The following is a 23,763-nucleotide window of genomic DNA, read 5'->3' as shown; positions in this document are numbered from 1 at the left end:
GTCATTTTGCTCAATTTAATCATGCTTTATTTTGTTTGCAATGATTCATAAGATCATAAAGGCAGAAGGGACCATTATGATTATCTGGCCTGACCCTCTAATATTACAGGCCATAGATTTTCACCCTCCTCCTCATCAGGGATATTTTATTTTGCTTTATTTCATTTGGTTGTGGTTTCAGCATTTATTCTGTTGGGACAGTTCTACATTTTCTATAATTTTTAAGTTCTCACTGGTAGATGAGATCCTAAACAATAGAGAAAGTTAACTAGATAGTACCTGCAAGGGAATCCTTGTGAGGATTCAATACTCCCCCATACCGCTTTGCCCTCTCAATCCCTCCGAAATAGGTTACAGCCATTGATTTTTTAACATTCCAATTGTGTGAATCATCCTGCCAGGTTTCAGTAATACAACTAGATCAAATTTATGCTCAAAAACGAGCAATTCAAATTCCTCATTTGTTATCCATGCTCCTAGCAGTAATGTATGGGCAATTAAAGAATTTCTTTTCTTAATGTTCTTTGGTTTCTTAATTAATTTTGTTCTCAACATCTTAATTTTTGTGCTGAATGCTCATATCTCCCCTCTTTTTACCTTCCCATTTTGTTATTGGTTTAATGCCATCCTGGCTACTCGAGTCAGCTTGTCCCCAAGGAGATTAGTCCCCATTCTATGGAGATATAGACCATCCAAATTATACAGCCCTTTGGTCCACTTTCTATGGGGAGAATGTTCCACAAAACCCAAATCCTACACCACTTGCCTAGCCAGTGGTTCACTTCCAGAATCTTTTGCGTTCTATCTTCCTTCATTCCTGAGACAGGAAGGATCTCAGAGAAGATCACTTGGACATTCTTTTTCAGCATGCTCCCTGTCAAACTAAATTGACATCTTTTTTTAATGAGATTACAACTTTGGTTGATAAAGGTAATGGTGTTGACGTAATATTCTTATACTTCTGTATGGCATTTGACTTGGTACTGCATGATATTTTGATTAAAAATCTAGAACAATGTAAAATTAACATGGCACACAATAAATTAATTAAAAACTGGCTAACTGATAGATCTGAAAACATAACTATAAACAGGGAATCATCATCGAGTGGGTCTCACAGGGATCTGTTCTTGGCCCTATGCTATTCAATACTTTTATCAATGTCCTGGAAGAAAACATAAAATCATCACTGATTAAGTTTGCAGATGACACAAAAATAATGAAGAGGACACATCACTGATACAGAGAGATCTGGATTACTTGGTAAACTGGGTGCAGGCAAACAATCCGCGTTTTAATATGCCTAATGTGAGTGTAAATGTATACATCCAGGAACAAAGAATGCAGGCCACACATAGAGAATGGGGGACTCTGTCCTGGGAAGCAGTGACTCTAAAAAAGATAGGGTGTCATGATGGATAATCAGCTGAACATGAGCTCAAAGTCAATGTTAACAAGGAGTCTGGTAACACCTCAATGACTAACAGATTTATTTGGGCATAAGCTTTCGTGGTAAAAAAAACCCACTTCTTCTGATGCATGGAGTGAAAATTACAGATGCAGGCATTACACACTGACACATGAAGAGAAGGGAGTTACCTCACAAGTGGAGAACCAGTGTTGACAGGGCCAATTTGATCAGGGTGGATGTAGTTCACTCCCAATAACTGATGAGGTGGTGTCAATTCCAGGAGAGGCAAAGCTGCTTTTGTAGTGAGCCAGTCAATGTTGTGGCCAAAAGGGCTAATATGACACTTGGGCTAGGTCTACACTAGGGGGGCAGTCAACCTAAGATAAGCAACTTCAGCTACGCAAATAGCATAGCTGAAGTCGGCGTATCTTAGGTCAATTCACCTGGCCATGAGGACGGTGGCGAGTTGACTGCTGCTGATCCCCCGTGCCACGAGGGAGTTCTGGAGTCGACAGCAGAGCGATCGGGGATCACTTTTATCGCATCTACACTAGACGCAATAAATCGATCCCCAATAAATCGATCACTACCCACCGATCCGGCGGGTAGTGTAGGCATACCCTTTGATGCATAAACAGGGGAATCTCAAGCAGGAATAAAGAGGTTATTTTGCCTTTGTATTTGGCTTTGGTGTGACCACTGCTGTTATACTATGTCCAGTAGGTTCCAGTGTCCACAATTCAAGGATGTTGAAAATTGGAGAGGGTTCTGTAGTGAGCCGGTGTGGCTCCCCCTCCTGCCCAGTGGAGGGAGCGCCTAGCCAGAAGCCTGAGGGGGCGGGGCCAAGGAGCGTCGAGCCCGCCCCTCTAAGGGTCAGGCGGCGACCCGGAAGTTTAAAGGCTGGCCGGCAGACAGGGGCGGCTCTACCTTTTTGGCCGCGCCAAGCAGTCATGCGCGGGAGGCGCCCCGGAGCTGCGGGAGCAGCGGACCTCCCGCGGGCATGACTGCAGAGGGTCCGCTGGTCGCGCGGCTCGGCTGGACCTCCCGCAGCTGCGGACGGTTCGCAGGTCCGGCGGCTCCGCTTGAGCTGCCGCAGTCATGCCTGCGGGAGGTCCAGCCGAGCCGCGGGACGAGCGCCCCCTCCGCAGTCATGCCTGCGGCAGGTCCGGTCGTACCGGGGCTCCGGTGGACCTCCCGCAGGCATGACTGCGGCAGGTCCGCCGGCCCAGCCTGCCGCCCCCCCGGGAAAGGGCCGCCCCACGCGCGTGCTTGCCGCGCTGGGGTCTGGAGCCGGCCCTGCCGGCAGAGCTCAGTAGGGGGCCAGCCGCCACAGGGAGCAGACGTGCCGCAGGGAGGTCGCGACTGGGAAACCTCAGGGACCCAGGGCAGCCGCCCAGACTGGCTGGAGCTTCCCCGCGCCCGTTACCCGGAGGAGCCCCCGGAGCTTCCCCGCGCCCACTACCCGGAGGAGCCCCCGGAGCTTCCCCGCGCCCGTTACCCGGAGGAGCCCCCGGAGCTTCCCCGCGCCCACTACCCGGAGGAGCCCCCGGAGCTTCCCCGCGCCCACTACCCGGAGGAGCCACTGGAGCCTCCTCGCCCCTGCTGCTACTCGGAGGAGCCGCCGGAGCACGCCTGGCCGGACTTCCCTGAGGAACTGCCGGACCTGCCACCAAGCCCTGGCCGCGAGGAGCCCATGCTGGTGGACTGGCCGGGGACCGACGCCACGGAGCAGATAGGCCCTGAGGGGGAGACCGGAAGTAGCCTGGGGGTAGCCGACCCCAGTTAGGCTGCAGACATATCCGAACCTATGTCAGTGTGTTTCGGTCAGGAGCCTCACTGACCGGTCAGCGGTGATAGCCGCTGCTAAGGCCCTGGGCTGGGACGCAGTGGAGTGGGTGGGCCTGCGTCCCCCCCTGCCACCCCCCTCACGGGTGGCAGACTCCCCCTCACCCAACGCTCAGGCGTAAGAGCCCGAGCTTAGGTACAGGATTGATTCTTTGCTCAGCCCTGAGCCAAAGGGGTCTGAGCCTTATGACTCTGTATTTGGTGCCCCGCCCAAACCTAGGGCTGGGCCCCTTTAGACTCTACTGCTGCTCAGCCCTGAACCAGAGGGCCTGAGCTCCCTGAACCTTGTACTTTGCTCAGCCCTGAGCCAAAGGGGTCCGAGCCTTGTGACTCTGTGTTTGGTGCCCCGCCCAAACCTACGGCTGGGCCCCTTCGGACTGTACTGCTGCTCCGCCCTGACCCAGAGGGCCTGAGCTCCCTGAACCTCTGTACTGTTGCTCAGCCCTGAAGCAGAGGGCCTGAGCCCCTTTGGCCCTGTATTGTTGCTCAGCCCCGAAGCAGAGGGCCTGAGCCCCTTTTGACTCTGTATCATTGCCCAGCCCTGAAACAGAGGGCCTGGGCCCCCTTTGACTCTGCGGTTGCTCAGCCCTGCCGAGGGGACCTGAGCTCCTTAGACTCTACCTTGCTGCTCAGGCCTGTGCCAGAGTGCCCGCGCCTTGGGGCTTTGTGTTTGTCGCCCAGGACCGCCGGGGGGCCAGACATCGTGTAGCGAGCTGGTGTGGCTCCCCTCCGCACCTCGGAGAGAGTCGAGCCCCGGTCACACACCTTTACAGGTTCAGAGAAGAACCTTGAGAATGATTAAAGGTTTAGAAAACATGCTTTCTAGTGACAGATATAAGGATCTCCATCTATTTATCTTAACAAAGAGCAGGCTAAGGAGGATACTTGATTACAGTCTACTACATGGGAAATATATTAATAACGGGCTCTTCAGTCTAGCAGAGAAAGTCATAATGCAATGGCTGGAAGCTGAAGTTAACAAATTCAGACTAGAAATAAATACATTTGGAATCATGAGAGTAATTAGCCATTGGAACAATTTATCAAAAGTCATGGTCAATTCTCCATCACTGACAATTTTAAAATCAAGAATGGATGTTTTTCTGAAAGATCTGCTCTGGGAATTATTTTGGGGGAAGTTCTATGGCCTGTCCTAAACAGGAGGTCAGACTAGATTATCACAATGGTCCCTTCTGGCCTTGGAATCTATGAATCTCTGAAAAACCCACAATAAAAATATTAAATTGAAAAGAAAGTGACCCAACTACAAGTCAAGATTTTTCCTGGAACTAATACTAAACTAGATAGACTGCAAGAGAGATTGAAAATAAATTTAAAAATCTGGCTGTGTAGCTAACCAATTTGGACAGTTCTGTGGAAACTTAGAAAATCAAGTTCAAGCCACAGAGATTTAAAACGCAAGAGCAGGAAGATCAGATTCTCAGACTCACTAAAAATGTAGGACAAAATATTTGTTTTGACTGGAACATCTCTCACCCCCCCCCTCATCTTACATAATATAATTTGTGTTTATAAACACTCATGTAAGCAATATACTTTCTTGCATCATGTATCTTATCTCAGTAATAAGGCTTACTAGGGAAAGCCAACTTAACTGTATGCCTTAAATATTTTGTCATTGGAAATTCAGCTAGAAAAACAAACTCCCAACACTTTTATTGTTTAGTTCCTGAAACAATTCTGGTTTTCATTAAAAACCAAGAGCAGCTACAAAGTTGCTTTGCATGGATTCTTAGATTAGCATATGGTACAATAACCTGACATTAGGTAGCCTTGCAAAATGAGTCACATGACAAGAGTAAGTTATGGGATATGTCCATTATTAATCACTAAAGAACTGCAACCCATCACTATGAAATTAAAATCTGTGATAGCATTTGCAATGTGACTAAATCAGCAGCACTGTAAAACCACCAATTTAATCTCTTTCCCTGTGGTTTTAATTAACTAAGAACTCATGGGTGTGGCTATCACTGGCATTATTAAACAGAAGGTTCAGCCAAGCCACAGTTTCTGCAGTTCTTAGTGGCTTAATGCTGAGCTACTTAAAAATAGTCTTTTGTAGTAAATAAGTGTGAAATAATTTGGCTTATAAAACAATTGATGTACACCGGACAGTGAGGATCCTGCACCGAGGTCAACTGACTATTTTTGGAGTTTTGACACAAAATTGGGCCCTATAAATCATTCAAGGTGCCTCCCACAGAGAAGCAGAGTTCTGGGTCCAAGGGGCTGCTGAAGTGTGGGGTGCTGTCTTTAGCTGTTTTCTCCTTAGGGCAGAGGCCATCTTTTACCCTGTTTGCACAATGCCTAGCACACAGGGGGCCCAATCCTGACAAGAGCCTCTGGATGCTACTGTAATACAAAGCATGAATAATGACAATTCATCTGATATCCAAAATGCACTGTCCACATGTTAAGCATGCTAGAGTTGTTAGGGTTGCAAAATAGTTTTGGTTGAAAACCCCTCCTCCCCTTTTTCCCCCCTAACTGAGAACTTTCTGAAAACTGTCTTCCTATAGGTTGAAATTTTTCATGCTTGTTCTCAACTGAAAGATAATTTTTGAGTCAAATATATCTAGCTGTTTCTTGAGTTATGTGAGCCTGGGAAAATATTTTTCCTGCTGTAAAAAAGTTGCCACTCTTTCCCCACACAACCAAAAAATGTCTCAGCTTTTAAATCTGGCATATAAAATGTGCTCATTCTGCAGTACATGCATGACAGAGGTTGAAAAAATCAGTTGGATAATAAAAAAACAGGAATGGAAAAAAAAACCCATCTCTGAGCATGCTCAGTAGCCTTTTTTGTTTTTTTTTGCAGAGAATATTGAAACTCCACCCACTTCTTGAGATGACTTGTTAAAAGGTTAGTTTTCTTCTTCTTTCTAGGTCAGTTTCCTACAGCCAGGTCATTTTTAATAGAAGCAGTCAAATTGGCCAATAATTAGCACCTTACAGAATAAGAGCTAACTGAAGATGATAATGTGCTCAATACCTTTAACACTGATTGACCTCAACCATAGTTAGCTCATTTCCCAGGAGGTGCACTTAAATCTCTTGCAAAGTTGAAGCCTATATTTGTAGCTTCAGACTGCTGCCACCTCGGTACATAAGAACGTAAGAACGGCCGTACCAGGTCAGACCAAAGGTCCATCTAGCCCAGTATCTGTCTACCGACAGTGGCCAATGCCAGGTGCCCCAGAGGGAGTGAACCTAACAGGCAATGATCAAGTGATCACTCTCCTGCCATCCATCTCCATCCTCTAACGAACAGAGGCTAGGGACACCATTCTTTACCCATCCTGGCTAATAGCCATTTATGGACTTCACCACCATGAATTTATCCAGTTCTCTTTTAAACACTGTTATAATCCTAGCCTGCAAAACCTCCTCAGGTAAGGCGTTCCACAAGTTGACTGTGCGCTGCGTGAAGAACTACTTCCTTATATTTGTTTTAAACCTGCTGCCTATTAATTTCATTTGGTGACCCCTAGTTCTTGTATTATGGGAATAAGTAAATTACTTTTCCTTATCCACTTTCTCAGCATCACTCATGATTTTATATACCTCTATCATATCTCCCCTTAGTCTCCTCTTTTCCAAGCTGAAGAGACCTAGCCTCTTTAATCTTTCCTCATATGGGACCCTCTCCAAACCCCTAATCATTTTAGTTGCCCTTTTCTGACCCTTTTCTAGTGCTAGAATATCTTTTTTGAGGTGAGGAGACCACATCTGTACACAGTATTCCAGATGTGGGCGTACCATGGATTTATATAAGGGCAATAATATATTAATAATTAATATTAATAATAATTCTATATCCCCTTTTTAATGATTCCTAACATCCTGTTTGCTTTTTTGACCGCCTCTGCACACTGCGTGGACATCTTCAGAGAACTATCCACGATGACTCCAAGATCTTTTTCCCGACTCGTTGTAGCTAAATGAGCCCCCATCATATTGTATGTATAGTTGGGGTTATTTTTTCCAATGTGCATTACTTTGCATTTATCCACATTAAATTTCATTTGCCATTTTGTTGCCCAATCACTTAGTTTTGTGAGATCTTTTTGAAGTTCTTCACAATCTGCTTTGGTCTTAACTATCTTGAGTAGTTTAGTATCATCTGCAAACTTTGCCACCTCACTGTTTACCCCTTTCTCCAGATCATTTATGAATAAATTGAATAGGATTTGTCCTAGGACTGACCCTTGGGGAACACCACTAGTTACCCCTCTCCATTCTGAGAATTTACCATTAATTCCTACCCTTTGTTCCCTGTCCTTTAACCAGTTCTCAATCCATGAAAGGACCTTCCCTTTTATCCCATGACAGCTTAATTTACGTAAGAGCCTTTGGTGAGGGACCTTATCAAAGGCTTTCTGGAAATCTAAGTACACTATGTCCACCGGATCCCCCTTATCCACATGTTTGTTGACCCTTTCAAAGAACTCTAATAGATTAGTAAGACACGATTTCCCTTTACAGAAACCATGTTAACTATTGCTCAACAGTTTATGTTTTTCTATGTGTCTCACAATTTTATCCTTAATTATTGTTTCGACTAATTTGCCCGGTACCGATGTTAGACTTACCGGTCTGTAATTGCCGGGATCACCTCTAGAGCCCTTTTTAAATATTAGTGTTACATTAGTTGTAAAAATAGTTGTTACAACTGTCTGTTCCCTTCCAAGGGACATCCCTGATGTAGAGGATAGACCATCTGTAAAATACAGAGGCTTAGGCTTCATGTCACAATGGTAACATGCCAGCACAGGCTTTTAGGGCACCTTTGCTATTATCACTCAATGAAATTATGGTGGCCAACATTGAGAAGCTTCCCCCCCCCCACAAGGGAAAAATATTAGAAACAAGCCCAGCGTTAAGTGGCTGAGTGGCCTGAATCACCCAAGGGCTGGGTGCATGGTGAATTCCAGGATTTGTAAAATAGAGATATTAGTTATCAGGGCCTCAAATGATACAGGGCCAAATTCTCATGTACCTAATTAAGCAAAACCCCCATTCTGATTCTTTTTGATCCCCTAGGGGGTGGGGCACATCCCCTGCTTATTGCTCCATCCCTTTCCCCACTGTGCACTTCTTATGATGCATTCCCCTCTTCCTCCTCCTGAGAGCTGATGCAGCTATTGGTGCTAGCTGTCTCCTTGCCTGAGCAAGCCAGTAGGAGGAGCAATGAAGGAACAGCAGAAGCTGCAGCCGCTGTATGCTCAGTAGCAGTAGGATGCAAGAACTGTAGCAAAATAATTTTCCAGGACAAAAGATCAAACATTGCGGTCTGTCCCATCCAGATTCAGACGACAGGCAACCATGAATGAAATTATATTTTACGTAGTTCTTTTATTTTAAAAATGTGTTTAGCTATGTACACCTCTACCCTGATATAAGGCTGTCCTCAGGAGCCAACAAAATCTTACCATGTTATAGGTGAAACTGCGTTATATCGAACTTGCTTTGATCCGCCAGAGTGCGCAGTCCCGCCCCCCCAGAGCCCTGCTTTACCGCGTTATATCCGAATACTTGTTATATCGGGTCGCGTTATATCGGGGTAGAGGTGTATTACAAGGCTCATATATTATTTAATAAACCACAAGCTATTTGTACAGAATGGAAGAGGGAGGGGGAGACAATTCCTAAAGCAAACACCCCAACCCTACCACCAATCCCAGGCAAATGCGTAGGAAAAGAAGTAGGTCTTGCACTACACCCTAAAAATTGAAGTGTACTATTAGACCAGAGAGGGAATCATGTGGACTGGCTACACCACAGAACAGGATGCTACAAACAGAGGAAGCATCCTGCCTCGTCCCCATTTGAGACAGGCATCCACCTTCTCCTCTGTAGCCCACCAGTGCAGGCTGGCATCCTCAGTGTGGGCTACTTTTGGGTGCTGGGGGTTGCTGCTGTGGCTGCCTAGTGCAAATGGGTGTTGCTGGGAATTTAGGAAAGGAGTGAATCTTTCTGGTCATTGGTCCAAGAGAATTGCTTTGAATGTTTGGTCCCTAAAGTGTTTATCAAGTCAAAAAAGATTTCATCTTGAAGTGTGAGCGTCTTGCTTTATTCCTCCTACTTTAATTCCAGCATGTATTTAGAAGTGAATATTTTAATAAGTACGTGTGCGGGAGAAAAATGTAGGGAAGAGGGCAATCAAAACAACATGATGTTAATGTCTACCAATTTTAAAGTATATTTTTGAACCATAAAAACTAAATAGTTTATATTTCTGAAGGCAAGAATATACTACTATATACCATTGGAATGCTAGGTGTCCCAGATTTCTAATGGTGCATAACACTGCGAGACAGTGTTGCCTACTGGACAGAGCACTCATCTGGGACTCAGGAGACACAAATCTATTTCCAACTCTGTCACTGGCCTCCTGAGTGATGTTGGGAAAGTCTCAGGCGCTCTGTGCCTCAGTTTTTCCACCTATAAAATGGGCATAGCGATATTAACCTCCTTTGCAAAGCACCAGGAGATTTGCTGACAAAAAGTTCTAGGTATCATTAGTATTAGTTTATATCCTTGGAGGTTTATGAAATGTCTTAAAACAGCCACAAGTCCCTCGAACAAGGCAAAAATTCAGGCTTTCATCATCTTAAATATCCTGGGCCAGTCCCTGTCCTCTAAAGGAGGAAGTGAGAGGGCTTGGCTACACTTGCAGGTGTGCAGCACTGGGAATTACAGCTGTCTTCGTACAGCTGTGTAGGGAAAGCGCTGGAGTGTGGCCACATTTGCAGCAGTGTTGGGAGTGGTGCATTATTGGCAGCTATCCCAGCGTTCAAGTGGCTGCAACATGCTTTTCAAAAGAGGGGGGTGGGGTGGAGTGTGACAGGGAGCGTGGGAGAGAGAGAGTGGGTGGACTTTTGGAGCCGACACTGTGTCAGCTCCCTGCCTTGCAAATTCTGACCACTTTCCCGACCCCTCATTCACTCTTAAATGCAAATAGCCTGCAGACCAGATAAGCAGCTGCTCCGAGGGACTCCCTTTCCCCCCCTCCCCGCCCGCCGTGCTGTTTCTCTCCTCAAGCAAACACTAGCTGTAGACATTCATCCCCCTGCCTGCCTCATTCACAGCAAACAGGAGCTGTGTTTGTTTTTTAGATAAGCAGCTCCGGGAGCCCCGAGTTCACAACAAAACAAAGAGAGGCATCATAACAAAACAAAGAGTTCTTTACTTAAAAGCATTATGGGAAAATTCCGGAGGCCAATTACAGCGCTTTTGGTGGCCACACTGGCGGAGCAGCGCTGCATCACCAGCGCTGCAATAGTTATACCCGAGGCAGAGCAGGAGTACAGCCAGCGCTGCAGCCAGGGAGATGCAGCGCTGTATGTGCCTTGCAAGTGTGGACGGTGAGTAAGTTGCAGTGCTGTAAACCCACCACCAGCGCTGCAACTCTCCAGTGTAGCCAAGCCCCAAACTGAAGGCTTTCCACTGAGAAACCCAGTTTCCCAGATATTTAAATAAGGATATCTAGCTCAAGCACCATAGTTGACCTCAACTATTGTGACTAATTTATGGGGAGAGAAAGAATCCTTAACCACACCCAAACCCTTCAGGGACTTGAGAATTACTAACAATCACCGAACAAGCAAAAGAAAAACTAAAAAGTCTCAATGGTGCACAATATGAAAAATGTAGTTATAGTGTATTCATCACATCCCCAAAACATTAAAGATAGAAGATTAAAAACTGCATTTCAACACAGCCAAAAGCTAAAGTACTGTAAAGGCACCATTAAAAATGTGTATTTCCTCTTGGAGCTCAGGGGACGGAATATGAAAACACAGTAGAGTTTTAATTCATTGAAATTAATATAGGAATTCCTGTACCCCTGGTTCTTTATATCTGCTTTTAACATGCAAGCACACATTAAGCACTTAATGTAATTTTTAGTGTATTATGCATGTATATTTTGCATTTGTCAGGCATTTATGTGCATAATTATGAATGTCTGCACAATTATGGAAATTGTACTTGTCAGCTATGCACATTTGATAACTCCCACTACAGGTTTTTATAGCATGGCTGAATACAAGATATTCTGCACCAAGGACAGATCTGCACTACCTGATTTAAAGGAGTAAGTCCACTAGCTGGCAGCAGTAGCAGGCTGTTATCTTGTGTGGACTGGCCACTACAGGGGAACACAAGACCCATTTTACAAGCATATTACACATGTGCACACGACTTTAAAAATCAGGGTTAACATTCAAACCTAGCTGCTAGATTGCAGCAAAGTTGTTAAAGGGTTTTTTTAAAGTATATAATATTGTTATACCTTGTGCAAATATAAGCATAATATATAATACTATAATGGAAGCAAAGTTCCATTGCATTTCTGTGCCCAGAATTACTCCTCCAGTTCTGTTGGAGAAGTTCACTGTACTGTAAGCCATATCCAAGTGTGAGCTGCATTTCGTTTTGTCACTAAGCTATCCCTCTTCAATTAGCAATAAATTATGTACCTAACTCACCAAGAAACAAAATTGTCATTAATAAAAAGAGTAATCAGATTAGTACAAAAGTGAGACAACAGGAAAATTAAAAGTCTGGGAAATATGTACATAACAGAGGTCTTCCTAGAGCAACCAAGAGTAAACAATAGAAAATTGCCCATCCACAATGTGAAGTTTACACTGCAAAGAAAATCCTGTGGTGGTGAGTCTTGGAGCCCAGGTCAATTGACTTGGACTCACGGGACTTAGGCTGCAAGGCTAAATATACTAGTGCAGACATTTGGGCTTGGCTGGAGCCTAGTTTCTGAAATCTGGCTGGGGAAAGGGTCTCAGTGCCAAAGCCCCAGATGGAGTCCGAACACCTACACTGCTATTTTTAGCCCTGCAGGCCTGAGCTCCATGAGGCCAAGTCAATTGACCTAGGCTCTGAGAATTGGTGCTGCGTGTGTTTTTTTGCTGTGTAGACTGACCCAAAAGTCAACAAGCTTAGGGTATGTCTACACTACAGCTGCTACAGTGGCAAAGCTATGGTGCTGTAGCTGTGTCACAGTAGCACCCCTATAGTGTAGATGCTTCCTACATTAACATTTTTTTTCCCAATCGATGTAGGTAATCCCATCTCTCTGACATTTGGTCTACACTACAAACTTATGTTGTTATAACTACATTGCTCAATCCACATGTGACGGGTTGGATCACAGAAACCCTCTTGGGAGCTGCCACTGATGTGCCAAGACTACTTCTACCCCTGCTTTCCCTGCCAGCTCAGGACTCCAGCACCCTGTTTTGCTGAGCCAGACACACTCATCTGCTCCAACAAAGACCCAGGGTCTGAATTACTTGGCCCAAAGCTGCAGGTTTACCTGAAAGCAACTAACAGATGTGTTCCTGTCTTTAACACTCAGATGCCCAACTCCAATGCGGTCTAAACCCCAAATAAATCCGTTTTACCCTGGATAAAGCTTACACAGGGTAAACTCATAAATTGTTCGCCCCCATAACACTGATAGAGAGATATGCACAGTTGTTTGCTCCCCCAGGTATTAATACATACTCGGAGTTAATAAGTAAAAAGTGATTTTATTAAATACAGAAAGTAGGATTTAAAGTAGTTCCAAGTAGTAAAAGACAGAACAAAGTAAGTCACCAAGCAAAATAAAATAAAATGCACAAATCTATGTCTAATCAAACTGAATACAGATAATCTCACCCTCAGAGATGCTTCACTAAGTTTTTGACTCAGACTGGACAACTTCCAGGCCTGGGCACAATTCTTTCCCCGGTACAGCTCTTGTTCCAGCTCAGGTGGTAGCTAGGGGATTCTTCATGATGGCTCCTCCCTCCCTTTGTTCTCTTCCACCCCTTTATATATCTTTTGTATAAAGCAGGAATCCTTTGTCCCTCTCTGGGTTCCCATCCCCTCCTTCTCAATGGAAAGACACCAAGTTAAAGATGGATTCCAGTTCAGGTGACATGATCACATGTCACTGCAAGATTTTATTGCCCACTTGCCAGTACGTATACAGGAAGACTTGCAAGTAAAACAGAGCCATTTGCAGAAAATTGTCCTGGTTAATGGGAGTCATCAAGATTCCTAACCACCATTAATGGCCCACACTTTGCATAATTACAGTAGGCCCTCAGAGTTATATTTCATATTTCTAGTTTCAGATACAAGAGTGGTACATTTATACAAATAGGATGATCACACTCAGTAGATTATAAGCTTTGTAATGATACCTTACAAAAGACCTTTTGCATGAAGCATATTCCAGTTACATTATATTCACTCATCAGCATATTTTTATAAAACCATATAGACTTAAATGTCACACCACACCCCTGCACAGTGCAGTTATACTGACCTACCTCCTTCCTCCCCTCATTGTAGACAGCAGTATGTCAATGGGAGGGGTTCTCCTGTCGACACAGCTACTCCCTCTCAGGGAGGTGGAGTACCTACACTGACATGAGAAGCTCTCCTGTTGGTGTAGTAGCATCTTCACTAAGAGCTACAGTGGCACTGGTGCATCTGCGCCACTGCAGCACTGTAAACACAGATAAGCCCTGAGAGGCAGTAGCTAGGTGGATGGAAGGATCTTTCCATCGACCTATCTGTATCTACACTTCTGCACACAAAAGCTTCTATATTGTGCATACTACTTGCTTCTGAAATACTAATTTCAATCTGGGATAGTCTGCCTATTAAGGAGTATCAGTTGCAGATGATGGAAACTGGGTGTGGGGGGGGGAGGGAATACCAGTATTCTGGGATAAGGCAGTTCAAGACTTAGTATTTTGTGGCAGATCTACATATTTCTCTTTTTTTTTCTTCTTTTTTGTTGCCTGTCACACCAGTGTAAGACATCCCTGTCCACCACAATCACACCAACATGAGCAAGACTGGCCTAAGAATTTTGAGGATAATCAACAAGATGATTCTTTGGGGTGGGGGAACACCCCAAACTGACATTATTCACTTTACACAACAGGCTTCTATGTGGTGGGGGAAGAGGGCAAGACATCTTTTGGTTCCCCTTTAACCTCGTGCAGCAGAAATGGAGCGCAGCTGCTTATTCCTGTCCTCCCTCGTGATCTGTTTATTGTCTTACGTTTTTCAAATTTAGCTTCACAAGGAAAAGGGCTAAAGACTTTCAGTTCCCCAGGATTCACTTTTATGTTTCTTGTTCGCTCAGATCAGGGGATGAACAGCCCAGGCATCACAGGGCTCTGGTTAAGATCTCCAGAAAGGGAGGACAGGGATAGCAGTACTCTGGTGGGACTAATACTAGTGATAGTGTGACATCCACCCTCTGGCCAGGAAAACAGTTGATTGAAAGATTCTTTTCCTCTCTCATAGCTTTTGGAACTCTGCCCAGTCCCTCCCCATCTTTTAATTTCCTCTTTTCTGTCAGGAAAACATAAAAAATATGTACTAAATCATAAATCAAATATATACAAAGTCAAACAGTTTAGTTTAACTCCTTGTCAATATGTTTGCTGGTTAGTGGGTAGTGGTGGGGGCATTTCTATGAATTAAAAGGTGTTTAAAATAATTATTTCCTTTAACTCTTTTTACCTTAACCCGTTTATCTCCTTCCTTTTCCCTCTTCAGTAACACTGTTTTTTCCTTCCTTCTAATGTTTTCTCAGAACTTCCTCTTTCCGGTAGATCCCCTTTTCAAACTTTTGCCCTGTCCAACCACCATCCATTATTTCCCTAATAATAATTACAGAACTTTTTTCCACTTAGCAACATGTTTTTGTTTTTCAAGCCAGCCTATGTTCCATACTACCTCAATATTTTACCATCATTTTTGGCCTATTTTTACCCATCCTTCCCCTTTCTCCAACTTTATCACACAACGGAGGAGAAGTAGCAGTATGTGAAGAAGCGATAAGGAATGTTGCCAGGAGATAACAGAAGCAAATATTGCTTATGTTTCTGAGAGGAGAGAAGGGATGGAGATATCTTTTGGTGAAGGAAATACCCCTCTCTCTCTCTACCTTAGTCCTCCCCCTTGAGCCTACTGCCAGGCTCAAGTCTCTGTTGTGCCTGATTTAGAGCAGAGTTTTTCATACTAGATCATTCATGGGCTAGGAATCCGAACGATCTGGGAAGAAAAACTCTGCTTTGAATCAGGCACAGCAGGGACTTGAAGTTGGATCTCCCATATCCTAGGCCAGTGCCTTTAATAGCAGGCCACATCCTCTTCCCAAATTGAAACTCAGGTTTCAATTCGAAAATGGAGATTTCAGCAATTCTGGTTTTGTGAAAATGTTCAAATAGGTCTTGTTTTCCTTTCAGTATGCAACAAAATCAAATGTCAAAGTTTAGTTTCAAAAAAGTTTGCCAAGGAATAAAATTGTCCTCTGGACAGCTCTAGTCCTGGACATCAGTGCATTGTTCAATTCCTCACTGAAGTATCAGTAGGCCATTTTATGAGAGATTAGGGAGCAACCAGACCATGTGCCACTAAACTTGCGTGGTTGTGCATTAAGACTTCTGTTTTTTGTTGTGGCCTTTCAGCAACTACTGCTGGCTCTTGCTCAGGTATCATCAAACAGCTACCCAGACACACACAGTTCCTCAGTGAGGACAGAGTTTAAGGTCAAGAAAAGTGAAAGTTAAAGAAGAGTTTAAATAGCTCATTTACATTTTTTGAAAAAAAAATCATATTTAAATCATTAAGGTGTTTTCAGATTTGGAAATTTGTTATTGCTGTGACAACACTTTAATCAGAAGACGTTCAAAGAAAAGCAACAAAAATTATTCGTCTGTGCCTACCAGTAAATGCACAGCCACAAAGCTAGTCCTTTCAGTATTAATACCTAGAAAGATGAGATCTTCCTGTAATTGAAGTACTCAGAAACAAATGTAATATTCCAGTTATGGCTGCACCAGACACAGGAATCACCATCTCTTTGCATGATGATACAAAGAATAAATAATAATCTCTTTGTGTACTGAAAGTTAAATTGGCCTTTTTTCCTGCCAAATCATATTGTAAACTCACATCCAACCACTCATAGGTCTTTTGTGCCATTACTACTTTCCAGTGGAATCCCACCCATTGAATATCTATTTATTAGCCTCACTCCAAGATTTAGTAGTTTCCATTTCCCCAAGTTCAATATGTTATTCCCCCTCTATGTTTCTACTCTCTCTAAAGGACTGCTCACTGAAATTAGTGTAAGAACCTTGATGGACTTTGGATCAGGCTCCAAGCCTTTCCATATTATTTTTGTGTCTTCACTGATGTTCCCCTGTCTCTCAATTTAATATAATCCATTAATTTCATTAACATTTTTTCTTTCCTCAGTCTTCCAGATCATTAAAGTAGTAATTACTATCAGTCCTGGCATCCAATTAGCCACCCTCCCCATCTCAGTAGAATGTCACTTACCATTATGACTCTTTGGTGTATCAGTTCCTCAGTCAGTTTTTAAACCAAGTGACACTTCTCATATTCAAACTAATTTAAGTACATTTTTCAGATAAGAATTTGTGAGCTACTGTATCAACAGCTTTACTAAAATCTGGCTATTACATCCACTGATTTTCTCATTTGTTTAAAAAAAGAAATCAAGTTTTAGGACGTCTATTAAAGGGTGTCACAAATAAGGGATGTAACGGGAAGCTGAATTACACGTAGGCATATGTCCATTGAAAAGGGGCTCCTTTAAGAGCCAGGCATTTTGCGAAATAGGATCAAAGAGATAAAAATTTAGCTTTCCTAGGCAGATATTTAGTACTGAACATTCTGACTTCTCTGAGGCCTTGATCCTGTGAATTATTTTTTTCCCCCCTTGTGTCTATGTAAATAAAATCCTAATTTGAACACACTACATCTGGCATGGGACTGTTTATGCCAAATTATCTATACCCTTCCAACTGTATGTAAGTTTTAAAAGGTCTTGCATCATGATAAACACAGTGGTATAGTAGTTTCACTCCTTATATTTAAATACATCACTTTATACTGTATGATTTAGCATTGCATAATTTAAAAACAGTTCACAAAAGAAAAAAATCAATTCCATACAGTCCAATTATATTTTACACATACATACACACATAGTAGCTAGTACCTCCATGAACAAGCTACTCAATCATCCTGCATTCTGGCCCTTTCACCACTTTGACCATTCTTTTTATGAGCTGCATAAGCATCCATTATTCTTTTCCCAGTAAGGGGCATAGCACAACTGCACTCCCCTAGAGAACAGTGACAAATCTGGTCCCTTTTTCCCCTATTGTTCCAAGGAGAAAACAATCTGAGCCTGCTTTATTGCTGGCACACTGTACTTCCTCCTCCATACTGGCTCAACTGCATGTACCAATGCATTTGAGTTGAGGAGTCAAGGCTGTGCCCACTCTTCTCCCACCTGTGCATTACATCGGGACTGGCATTCAGAGTAGCCCACAGGGAGGAATAAGGGGGTGTCTAATGCCCCCTAACTCCCCTGGACAGGTGCATTATACAGCTCGTGATTGAACCTGTAATTATCAGAATAACCTCCTTGTAAGCACGGCTATCAGCCACTGTCTGTGCAGCCAGGTATCTACATGCCTGTAACTGGCTTTCCCAAGAGCGTGTGTGGGATTCTACAGAACCTGGAATGACTATCTTTCCCACATTCTCAGCCATTTAGCAACAAACATAACATATGGGGCCAGTCTTTCTACATTTAGAAAATACTATAAAGTGGAAAATATCACTTAGAGGCTTTCCAAAAACTTCAAGCTATTGGTAGCAAATAGCAATCTCAGCACTGTCTCAAATGTTTCTTCCAGTAGTACCAGCAAAATGTTTGGGAGTTCCCATGGACTCATCTTAAAAATACCCAGGACACAAAAATAAGTTGAGTATGAAGGTCAGTTAAACTGAAACCTTGCAAATGCCATTGAAAGTGCGTTGCGAGGAGGGCAGCTGAAGGGAGGGATGGTGCTTATTGCACACAACCTACCATATTGTTTAATCAATGTTTATACCAGATGTTAAAGATCTTTTGTTTATCTGTAGGGTGAAATATTCTCGTCTATTCAAAGGACCTGGAACTGATTTAAATGGTGGTCGTGTATCCATGTAAATTACTTATCTTACCATTCACCTGAAAGAAGAGTCTAGCAGTTGCTGAATTCACACTGATTTCTCTCCATTGTAGAGAAGACTAGCGTAATATTGCATCCATGCTGGGTGTTGGTGTGTATCAGAGTTTGTTGGCAGAATATAGCATTTCTGAGATTACAGGCATACTGAAAAATAGAACATTCTAAGAGTTACACAAATGCAACTATAACATGGTTTCAAAAAAAGGAATATTCAAATTAATAGTCCCATGTAACTACAACAGACTACACAGCTTCAGATATACTGTCTGCTGTATTAAGGTTATAGATGATTCACAGAAAAAAACCCTGCTATATATAAAGAAGCATTAAAGTAATCACAGAAACTGTTTAAAAGGAGACAAAGTTACAACTCCTGTTCTGGGGGAAGAAAAGCCATTAACTTTAGTGACTGCTGCTTACTGTGGCAAATACGATCATTTGTTTCACTTTTCCCTTGTCCTCACCATCCTCTGTTAGTTTTTTTCAACCTATTGTCTCTTGTCATATTGTTTATGAGCATTGTAGCACAGCGCAGACTCACCCCTGCAGCGCCTCCTGCTGGTCATCTATGGGAATTAGCTCTTCGACCCAGGAGCGCCCTGTGCAGGCTGGTGATCCGCTTGCCGTTGGCTCCTGTGTCCCTCCCAGGACCCCGGTGCCCTTATCTCAGAGTTCTGCCTCCTGCGATACCCCACAGTCTTACTGGGTTTCCCCTCCCCAGGGGAACCCCCACCCCGTATCCCCACTGCCAGTCTTTGTTTAGACCCCGCACCCTGGGGCGGACTGCAGTCTATCAGCCAACCATGATAGGCAACAAGGGGTTTGGACTGGCTGCCTTTACCCACCTTCCAGCTGCCCCTCTGCAGCCCAATACCTAGGAGGCCTAGAACTAGACCCTGCAGCCTGGGGAGTTGCTGGCCTAGGGCGTCCCAGCTCCTAAGGCCTTTCCCCAGCCCTGCCTCCCTCTAGGTCCCCTGGGTGAGTTCCCCAGCAGCCAGGCCTGTCTCCCTCTCAAGTCAGACAGAGACTGCTCCCTCTGGCTTCCCTGGCTGCCTTATCAGGACCAGTTGCTTAGTTTGGGGGCATGGCCCCACCTGCAGACACTTCCCCCAATCAGCCGAGGTTTTACTCCCTTGCCCAGCCCCAGCCCTCTGCAGGGCTTTTCCAGCCCCTTCCGGGCTGGAGCAGGTGTTCACCCCACTACAAGCATCTTCAAGGCTCTACATAACTCTGCCCCTTCCTACTTATACTCCCTTGTCAGGCTTTGTGTTGCTCCACACCCCCACAGTCCACTCTGCCAATGCTGCAATCCTTGTTCATCTGTTTGTCAGCTTCTCACACTTACCTGTGTGACCTTACCTTACATATGATCCCCTATGCATTGAACAGCCATCCTGAGCTCAACTGCAAGGTCCCTGCTGTGCGGCCAATGAACCTGGAAAAGCAATGAGGGCCAAGGGAGCACACAGCCTCCATGAAGGGATATTGGCCTCCTGAGGACTGTGTGGGGTCACATGAGGAAAAATTCCAGGGACAAGGTGGCAGGAGGGATGTTATAACAGGGGAAATTAATACGGGTGGTGATTAACGGAGATGGAAGGAACAGCAAGACAGTTGGGCTAGAGTTTGCTAAATTGCCCTTTTCCAGTGCCCAAAAAACCCAACTCCCAGAGAAAAGCAACTGGAAGTGCAGAATTCAGTCTCTCAGGATTTTCAGCAAGGATTGCATAGGGTCAATCTCCCCACATTCAAGTCCCAAAAGGAACAAAAGGAATTAATCTAAATAACAACTTTATAAAATATTATAAAGAGACATAATAAATAATTTAATTTTATAACATATCATGGCTATTTTATAATCCACATACATTCTCTTCACAGTTATACATAAACATAAAGAAAACAAATTAAATCTAAATAGGTCAGTCCCCACAGAAACACAGTGAGAAGAAACTCAAGAGTTCCCAAAAACATAGGTTGAGTTCACCTGAGCCTCAGAGTCTTTGATCACCAAATCTATACAGTCTGCTGAGTCAAAAGCAACATCTTCCCTCCACTTGGTTGTAAGAATCTTCAGTTGGAATCCATGCAGACTCTTCCTCAGCTGAAAATCACTGTTAGCCAGCCAGCTAACTGATTGATCAACCACTCAATTAAGTATACAGATTTAAAAAACAAACCTTGTTACAAGAAAATACAAGAACTGAGAGTAGTAAAATATAAGTGACTCCGCATTACTAGATTTAAATAAAAGTCGGTGAATGATGCCAGTTGAGACATTTAATTAAAACAGTTTGGCTAAAATCAAACAACATTCAAAGTATACAATTAAAATTATTTTTCCCTCTGAATTTCCCCTTTCTATCATTAACATTGCCCATGCTTCCCTGTTAGAGGGTTAACAGCATCACTAACCTGCTGCAGAATGCTTCAGAGTTTGAGGAAACAGCCTGTTTTGCACTCCAGGGCTCAGCTTCTCCCAACTCACACAGGGCACATGGCCTTTTGTAAAGCAACTGCCCTAACTGCTTGCCCTCATGTGGAGTCAGATCCCAGCACCAGAGAACCTATTGGAGGATACCCAAATCTGCCACACCTAGTTCCAGAAACTTCTGGGTGTTCTAAATCTGCCTAGCAACAATGACCCAGACACAACTACTCCTACCTCCTCCCCAAGGAGTCTCTTAGGCCTGGTCTACACTGGGGGCGGGGGTTCAAACTAAGGTACGCAAGTTCAGCTACGCGAATAGCGTAGCTGAACTCGAAGTACCTTAGTTCGAAGTACTTACCCGTCCTCACGGCGCGGGATCGAAGTCCGTGACTCCCCCGTCGACTCCGCCACCGCTGTTCGCGGTGGTGGAGTTCTGGAGTCGACGGGAGCACGTTCGGAGTTCGATATATCGCGTCTAGATGAGACGCGATATATCGAACTCCGAGAAGTCGATCGCTACCCGCCGACCCGGGCGGGTAGTATGGACGTACCCTTAAAGAGATATCTCCTTACTAGACACATGAGTTATGCTAGCTGACAACAGAGAGGAGAATTGCCAACTCTGGCGATTTTATCGCATCCCTAATGATTTTGGGGTTTTGTTGACTTGATGAATTTTCCCTTAGTCAGAATGGCCACCATTGCCTGTTAGTCAGTGGGGCTAAAGCCAGCAAGCCAGCCACCATTTTCCCTGCAGTCTGTCTGCACATGGAAGTGAGGCTGCCCTTAATAAAGTTGGCTGCCACCTCCCACTGTTTTCAATTAGATTGAAGCTGTACCCACAGCCAAAGTTGCTGCCATGCTATGGTTCCAGGGCTGGACAGGACCCGGGGCCTGTAAGGAGCATCAGGGACACTGTGAAAGGTAGGTGAGGAGAATGAGGGGGAACAGGACACTGAGGTTGCAGGGAGGGTGAGAAGGGTGCAGAGGATAGAGATGGGTGTGGGGAACAGAATGGCAGCTCCCCCAGAGGGACATCCCTGCTGAGCAGCCAGAGGAAGTAGGGTTGCCAACCCTCCTGGTTTTGCTGGAAGTCTCCTGGAATTGGGCTCTTTCTCTCAGAGGCTACTGAAGCCAAAGATGGAGATTTTAGGCCGCAAAAAGTCTGGCGATGCAACAGGGCTAAGACAGGCTCCCTGCTTGCCCTGGCCTCACGCTGCTCCCAGAAGCGGCTAGCATGGCCCTGTGGCTCCTGGGTGGAGGCAGGGGGGGGTCTCCATGTGCTGCCTCTGCCCTGAGCCCCACCTCCACAGCTCCCATTGGCTAGGAACTGCGGCCAGTGGGAGCTGCGAGGGCGGTACCTGCAGGCAGGTGCTGCACAAGGAGCCCCTTGGCTTCCACTCAGGGGCTGCAGGGAGCAGCGAGGGGCCAAGGCAGGCAGGGAGCCTGCCTTAGCCATGCTGCGCTGCTGACCAGCAGCCAACTGAGGTAAGCGCCGCCTGGCCAGGGCCAACACCCCTCACACCCCCTCCCATGCCCCAACTCCCTGCCCCAGCCTGAACCCCCTCCTGGAACCAGCACCCCAACCCCCCACCCCATCCTGGAGCTCCCTCCTGCACCCATACTCCTTCCCAGAGCCTGCATCCCCTCCTGCCACAGACTGGAGCCCCCTCCTGCACCCACCCTCCCTCCCAGAGCCTGCACCCACACCCCCCTGCACCCTAATCTTCTGCCCCAGCCCCCTTCTGCACCCAAATTCCCTCCCAGAGCTTGCACCCGCACCCCCTTCTGCTCCCCAACACCCTGCCCCAGGCTCAGCCTGGAGCCCCCTTCCCCCAGCCCAGAGCCCACACCCTGCCCTAGCCCAGTGAAAGTGAGTGAGGATGGGGGAGAGCAAGAGATAGAGAGAGCAGGGATGGAGGGGCCTTGGGGAAGGGGTGGGGCAAGGGTGTTTGGGTTTGTGTGATTAGACACTTGGCAACCCTAAGAGGAAGCCATATTACAATGTTGCCAACTCTCCCAATCTGATCAGGAGGCACAGGATTTTGGTGCCTCCAGGAAGAGCTGTTGCTATGACTCAAGAAGTTCCTCTGATCACATGATTTTCACGGCTGGGTACATGGGCAATGCACAGATCTGCCCTGGATACTAAGCTCTACCTTCATGTATGGCCTTACAGCTGAGAGTGGGTCCTGGGGCAGTATGAGCCAGGGGAATGGTGAGGTTGGGAAAAAGCTACTGCTGGGCCTAGGCAAGTGGACAGGTGGGAGTCAAGGGGGTGGTTAGGGTTACTGTTAACTATTTCCCCCATTAAAAAAAATACCTTTAGCTGTATTTTTTAATGGGGCAAAAGTCAGAAGAACAACTCAGAGACAAGTAAGGATTTCAAATCTACTTTAACTAAAATTTTGGGACAGAATTGGCCTGATACTGCCCTTTCTAACACCTAATATATTCATTGGGTTGAGCTGACAAACCTTTCAAACAAATTTCTTTAAAACAAAACAAAACAACCCCTCCGCCCATGTGATGGCAGAAGTATATTTAAAAGGTCAGTATTTAGGAAAGACTTCTACAGAAACAATATTTATGCTCTTGTCCTCATTCTGCAGCAGTTCAACACTATTCACAGAGCTGTGCTGAAATCACAGATGGTACTGAGCACAAACACAGCAGTAAATTAAAAAGTCATGTTAATATTGCTGCCCTTTACAAACACACAGCAATTTGCCAAATGAAAAAGGGCAAAATTGGTGGAGATATAAAATGTGTTCAAAATTCTAACCCAATATGTGTTTGTATTTTTACTCCTTCTCCTATTATTTCAGTTTGGTATTTTGTCTGTGAATCTATATTTTTTATAAATGTATTTGTCCAAAAACTCTGACACAGTCAAAGAATAATCTCCTGTAAAGGCGTATAAGCTCGTGTAAAGGCACATTTAATGTCTGCTAAAACTATGT

At 44.8% G+C, this 23,763-nt stretch overlaps 1 long non-coding RNA gene across 1 annotated transcript; it reads right to left on the bottom strand.

Annotated features, from left to right (window-relative positions):
• Positions 1–765: 765 nt before the first annotated feature.
• Positions 766–19,805, bottom strand: LOC123367507. The gene is made up of 3 exons (XR_006578503.1): positions 19,715–19,805; positions 18,362–18,513; positions 766–882 (listed from the first exon to the last, which is right to left on the bottom strand). It is a non-coding gene; the product is annotated as an uncharacterized LOC123367507 (long non-coding RNA).
• Positions 19,806–23,763: the final 3,958 nt, after the last annotated feature.

The sequence above is a fragment of the Mauremys mutica genome, chromosome 3 (genome assembly GCF_020497125.1).
Source record: "Mauremys mutica isolate MM-2020 ecotype Southern chromosome 3, ASM2049712v1, whole genome shotgun sequence".
Lineage (NCBI taxonomy): Eukaryota > Metazoa > Chordata > Testudines > Geoemydidae > Mauremys > Mauremys mutica.
The sequence above is the reverse complement of the archived record's forward strand: the minus strand, read 5'-3'. Positions and strand labels throughout refer to the sequence as shown.